Source organism: Lagopus leucura, unplaced genomic scaffold, assembly GCF_019238085.1.
Source record: "Lagopus leucura isolate 7727_CA_CO unplaced genomic scaffold, USGS_WTPT01 Super-Scaffold_100002, whole genome shotgun sequence".
Taxonomy (NCBI): Eukaryota; Metazoa; Chordata; class Aves; order Galliformes; family Phasianidae; genus Lagopus; species Lagopus leucura.
Genome location: NW_024962263.1, coordinates 60,215,111 through 60,221,481, shown reverse-complemented (window position 1 = coordinate 60,221,481; position 6,371 = coordinate 60,215,111).

Below are 6,371 nucleotides of genomic sequence, written 5' to 3'. Positions count from 1 at the left end.
GTACTGCCGCCCTATCTCCGCCCCTTTCCGGCGCCTCGGCCAACCAGCGCGGCCCTCGTGTCGTCACTTCCGCCGGCGAGAGGAGCTGTGTGAGCCATCCTGGAGGCGGGAGGGTAGTTTGGCGCTGACGTCACGCTGCCCTCCGGGGGCCGTTGAGGTCGTTGGTGGCGGCTCTGCTGCGCCGTGGTCCGTGTGAGGGGGGGGGCGCCTTTCGCAACCGGAGCAGTTGCTGCCAGGGCGCGGGGGAAGAATGTCTGGGGTCTGCACAGAGCTGGCTGTGGGACTTCTTAGGAGAGCCCGCGGGAGGGGAGGTTCAGGTTGGACATGAGGAAAAGATTCTTCACCAGAGTGTGGTGGAACAAGCTTCCCAAGCACCAACCTGCTGGAATTCAAGTGTCTGCATGGTGCTCTCAGACGTACGGTCTGCTTTTTGGGTGGTCCTGAGTGGGGCAGGATTTGGACTCACGATCCTTAGAACACTTCTGGCTTCTGATATTCTATGATTACGAGGCAAACAGAAAATGGGAATTTTGATGATATGAAGAAGGGACAGCTGTGAAAAAACACAAGTGTGAAAAAAATAAAAGGGTTATATGAAAATGTTCAGCTGGTTGGTACTCTTGTTTATGCCTGATCAGTGCAGTCCATCCTGTCTTACTAAAACTGCTTCTGCCTTTCCTGGGTGGAGGGGCTCTCAGTTCAGTGTGCTGTGGTACCTGCAGCAGGAGAGAGCGAGGTGTGATCACTGACAGACATCAGCCGGAACGCAGCAATGGGTGGGTGAAGCGTGCTGGGAACAAGACGGAGAGGGGTTGCGAAGAGCCAGTCCTGGATGTGAGTGTCCATGTGTCCTTTGTGTTCTGAGGGCCTTCCTTTTATAAATCTCTCTGTAAATTGATCTTAGATATCCAGAATCAGCCAGAATCAAGAGTCCTAATCAAACATACTTACCAGAAAAGCTAGTGAGGTGAAAATAATAAGATACACACTGAAAATTCCAAGGCTCCTTTCACTTACAGAAGTCATTTACAATAGGGGTGTCAACTCTTTGAAAGGGTAGATAATAACAGGACAAAGGGAAATGGCTTTAAGTTGAGAGGGGGAAGATTTAGGTTGGATGTCAGGGGAAGTTCTTTACTATGAGAGTGGTGAGGTGCTGGAACCGGCTGCCCAGAGAGGTTGTGGATGCCCCATCCTTGGAGGTGTTCAAGGCCAGATTGGATGGGATCCTGGGCAGCCTGGTCTGGTATTGAATGTGGAGGTTGGTGGCCCTGCCTGATGCGGGGGAGTTGGAACTTCGTGATCCTTGAGGTCCCTTCCAGCCTGAGCCGTTCTGTGAATTCTTTGTAGACTTAGTCTAATTTACCTCTTAACCTTTCCTTTCTGTCCGAAATGCACATTCTAAAGGCGTGGAGCATTTTCAGGCATGTTGTACTACATTTTGTTGCATGACAAAGCTTCTTGCTTCATTTGTTATCACTTCTCCTGAACATTCATTCAACATTTAATGCTGTCAAAAATAACAGACCATGGAAAATCGCATCTTTCTAGAAATTACTGACAGTAGGTTTCCATTCAGTGTAGGATTCTACTAAATGATTATGCCAAGATTATGAAGGGATAATATCCTACAGAAATTTCACAGATTTATAGGTATTGTGTAGGGAATTGAACAGAAGTAATTAGATGCAGGCAGTAAATTTATGAGAGGAGAAAAGTAATCATGGGTTAGGTTGGTCTGCAGTAGAAAATAGTTACAGCTCTGCAGTTGTATTTGGTCCCTGCAGTGAGTGCAGATGATTTGGGCTTTGCTGAGAAAGTGGCCCCTATGTGGCTGGATGTTCTGTTCAGAGGCTCAGATTCCTTATGGGACTCTGTTCAGGGCTAAAGGGAGAGCCAGCTGGTAATGAAATAGTGAAAGTATGAGAGAAAATGGGTGGAATTTCCTGGCACCTCGTTGTCAGACAGGTATTCAACATTTTGCCTTTCCTGACTTGCATTAATTGACTCTGTTTTATAGATTTCTTTTGCTTCATTTGCAAATAGGTGCATTCTGTGGATAGAGTGAAAGGGGAATGAGAAGTAAGTGAAAGGCTGGATTTCTCATGTTGTATTATTAACATCGTAACTCATTTGATTTCTAAAGCTCACACTGTGTGCTGCAAATATTAGACATCTTAACAGCTTGTTAAGCTAATATGTATGTACAAGAACAGAACTTGCATTATTCTTAGCTAATATGGCACAATTTAAATATAAATGTATGGAGGTATTCAATATAATGCGTTTAATGGAGTCTTGTCCCTTTTGCTGAGGTGAACTCATGTGCAGAAAATAAATTTGTAGCTATTGATTTTGCTCTGGCTGAAAAGCTACACTATACAGTCAAATAAGAGTTGAAGCAAGATAGCTGACTACATTGTCACCAGTGATTCAATGACCAGCCCACTGGAGCATTTGCATTGTCCAGTTTCAAACCAACCTTTACTACAATGCATGAATGATCCCATTAGCAAGAGGGGAAAAAAAAAGAAAAAGGAAAAGAAAGAAGAAAAGATGACCTGGCATGCTAGATAGTGGTGAGAGCCAGCTAGATAGTGGTGAGAGCCAGTCCGTCACGTTACCAATGGAAATTCTTGTTACATTTTGACTTTACCATAAGGGTAAGGCATTTAAAGCAATTAAGCAAATTCATGGTGTGTCAATGCTTGGATGAATTTAAGTGGTCTTTACAGATTACATTTTATCTAAATGAAGATTATTCCAGAAAGGTATTCAGAATGAGTCCCTGACTTACCAGTCAGGTGCCAATCTCTGTGGTGTGCTCAATGACTGAGACTTTGCTCTGCTTTCTGTGGAGTTATCCCTGGGATGCAGTTTTTGCTTAGGTAACACCATTTCTCTGGAGACCTTTTGGAAACTTTACTTAATTTAGAAGCCATAATTTATATGTTTACTCCTTTAGAGTCTGGGTGCTAGGGACAAATAGCTTTGAAACTCTACATGCCGTTAAAAAAGGTCTTGGAAATAATATTCTCTTGTTTTGCTGATTTGTTGAACACACGATCTGAGATTCAATTGTATGAGTGAGACTGAATGTAGTGCTGTCACCAACCTCAGCTTTCAAACCAAAGGAGAATAATTTATGATTGTTTAAAATGTAAATAACAAGAGGTTAGTAGATCTTATCTGATTTTTGTAGCTATTTTGACAGGCAGTGCTTTTGAGCATGTACACAGTAAGTAAATAGTTTGCCCTGATCAGATTTATCACAATGAATGTCAAAATAATTTGTAACAATACTCTTCTTCTAATTGTAAAATTACATTTTTATTCACTCAGAATTCTGAATACATTTCTGACAATCCCTGTGATTTATTTCTGCAGGAGTTACGATTAAAAACTCTAAGCAGACATGCTGATTATCTGAAGTTCCTTTTCAGTTTTAACTGTGGGAAAATACTAAAGTGAAACATTTCTTGCAGAAAACTAGGGTAGCTGCAGACTGAAGTGTTGATGCCTCCTTTTTCTCAGTCTTTGCTAAGGTAAATATACTTATGGAACATGTTGGAAGTGATCAAACAGGGCTCTCTTATGTGGTCCTGATGAGAAGTCAGGAAGAATTTTTTCTGTCCCTTTAGGTTGCAGCTACATTGCACCACGTGAGAGGTGTTACACAGTTCTGATTTGCACACCACTGTGTTAAGACAGTGCCAGGCTGTATATGTGCAGTGTGTGGGGTGTGTGTCCTTGTGTGAGCGTGTGGAGGTACCTGCTCAGGTGGTCACCAGACTTCCTACTGGAAGTTAAGTCACAAAGATGAGATATTTCTATCATGCTGCTGAGGGACTGGACAACTGGAGACAGTGCTCCTTTCTAAGAATGGTCGTTACACTTGCTTTTCACTCTGTCCTAGTAAATCATTAAATTGACAACATGAAAACATTACAGTTGAAAAGATGGTACAATGCACGTAGCTTCTTGATGGGCTGAGCTAATGAGTCGATGTCTTTATGGTGCTTAGATTCATATATGCTTAAGAACATGCAAACTGTGAAACATTCCCTGAATTTAAGGCATTCGTGATGTCCGTTGTGGATTATCTGGCATCTAATCAGAGTCAAGTTCACTTTGAGCTCTTTTTCTTAATGAATGCACTAAGTTGCAATAATCTCTAAGTTGTAGTGATCTCTTAAGAGGCTTTTTAACTTTCATAATATGGACATAGATACTGTACTGATACTTCACAGTCAATAGTTCACATCTTCCCATCAAGTAGAAACAAAGTGATGTGGAAGAGATTATGAACCACTACAAGTTGTGTTTGAAAATTTGCATTTGAAAAGCATTATGTAAGATAGCAAATGATAAAAACAGGTAGATTTGTGAATTAAAAATAACAGTTTTATTAATAGCTTAAATAACAGTGAATAGTAGAATTACTCAACCTGATTTTTTTTTTCCAGAAGAAATATTTAAATGATAATTTCATAGAGATTAGCAGTGTATTGTCACTGTGCAGATTTATGGTGTGACAAGCATGCTAATATCTGTAGAAAATCCGAGGATGAAAACTGAGAAATACTAAATCATGTTTATTTATTGTAATTTTAAAATTCATTCCTTTTTTCAGTGTTCATGATTGCCTTGTCTTTATTTTCTGCAGTAAAATATGATATGCTTTGTAGTTGTAGTAGTTTAATATGATTAAATGCTTTTTAGGTTTTTTAGGATATGGATGAATGCATTTGAAGGCAGATTGGTGATTAGCAAATATTTTTGTCTCTCTGACCCTGCTCCTTGTGGTCTTGTCTTCATTAGGAAGAAAAAATCTGTGTGTTTAACTACATCTTGGTTCACCTGCAGCAATTAATACCAGCTAAAATCCTCATTAAGACAAAGTCATAAAGTCTTCTGATGAATGAGTCACCATGAGTAAATAATGCAGTTATCTGTTTTATGTAGGGGTATGTAGCCTTCTTGTTTGTGCCTTCTTTTTCAAAAAAGCCCAAAGGAACAAATTATGTAAATGATTTTGTACATGAGTCAAGATTGAATCATTTAGGCTCTCTGATCAAACCTTCCATTAACGCGGGGTCCTCAGGCTTCGTCAGCTCAGAGTGTTCAGCACTGTCATGCTCGGAAGGAGGGTTTTATTAACACATAGTTACTAAAATATGAAGAATGTTAGTGTGGCTAAGGCAGCTCTTGTTTTCATAGCATCGACTTGTTTGAGTTGGATTTCAGATTAACCGGTGCTTCCTGTACAATGTTGAATATCTAAAGATGGTGGCTTTGGGAGAACAGAGTAGAATTCAGTTCTGGTTTTAAAAGCAAGCATTGGAAGCTGCCCATGTGGCAGTTCTGTGCCGAAAGCCAGGCTTTGCTTCCCTCTGGATGTGGCCCTGCGCTGCAGATTTCTGGCTGTAGGAACCAAAGTCACACGTCCCGTTATGTACTCTGTGCAAATGAGGACATGGGATAGGCTCAGCCCCTTCCAAGCCCAGCTAACCCCCAGTTCAGCTGGAAAAGAGGGGCATTCATTGAGGAGAGTCTGTGTTTTCACCATGAGCTGACGAAAAGAAAGTAACTTTATGTTCTGTAACCTTGGTATCATTGCACTGTGCAACTGAGGAGAAAACAGTGCTGACGTACTGAAAAGTGGCTGCTTATTTATGTGAAACTGATTTGGAAATGTACTGGTTGTTTATGAATGTGATTACAATTGTGGAATCTGTGTTGCCTATAGATGCCTGCTTGTATTTCAGTGCGTGGATGAGAACCTTTAAGAACTGAAAAATGCTGTTTGAACAGTAGTTTGAGTTATTTTACTTGGGGATTTATTAGCTGTCATCTGAAAATGAGTCAGCTCTGTTAACAACCACTCTTGAATATAACCAAGGAAGTGAGCATTTTATTTGAAGAAAACCATAGTTTAAACAGTCAAGAATGCAGGCGTTTTTCAGAAAACTATTTTCTTTTTTGTCTGGCCTGGAAACTGACTAGATGTCACCACAGACAGGTAATTAAGTTTTTTGTGGCCACTTTTCCTCCCCATTTGCTTATGCAGGCAATCGAGGCTTGTGATCAATGAGGTGCTGTGAAAGCTTTAAAAAGCACCCAACCCACTGCATACTACATAGTACAATGTAGTCTTCTTTTTTCTTTCTTTCTTTCTTTCTTTCTTTCTTTCTTTCTTTCTTTCTTTCTTTCTTTCTTTCTTTCTTTCTTTCTTTCTTTCTTTCTTTCTTTCTTTCTTTCTTTCTTTCTTTCTTTCTTTCTTTCTCTTTCTTTCTTTCTTTCTTTCTTTCTTTCTCTTTCTTTCTTTCTTTCTTTCTTTCTTTCTTTCTTTCTTTCTTTCTTTCTTTCTA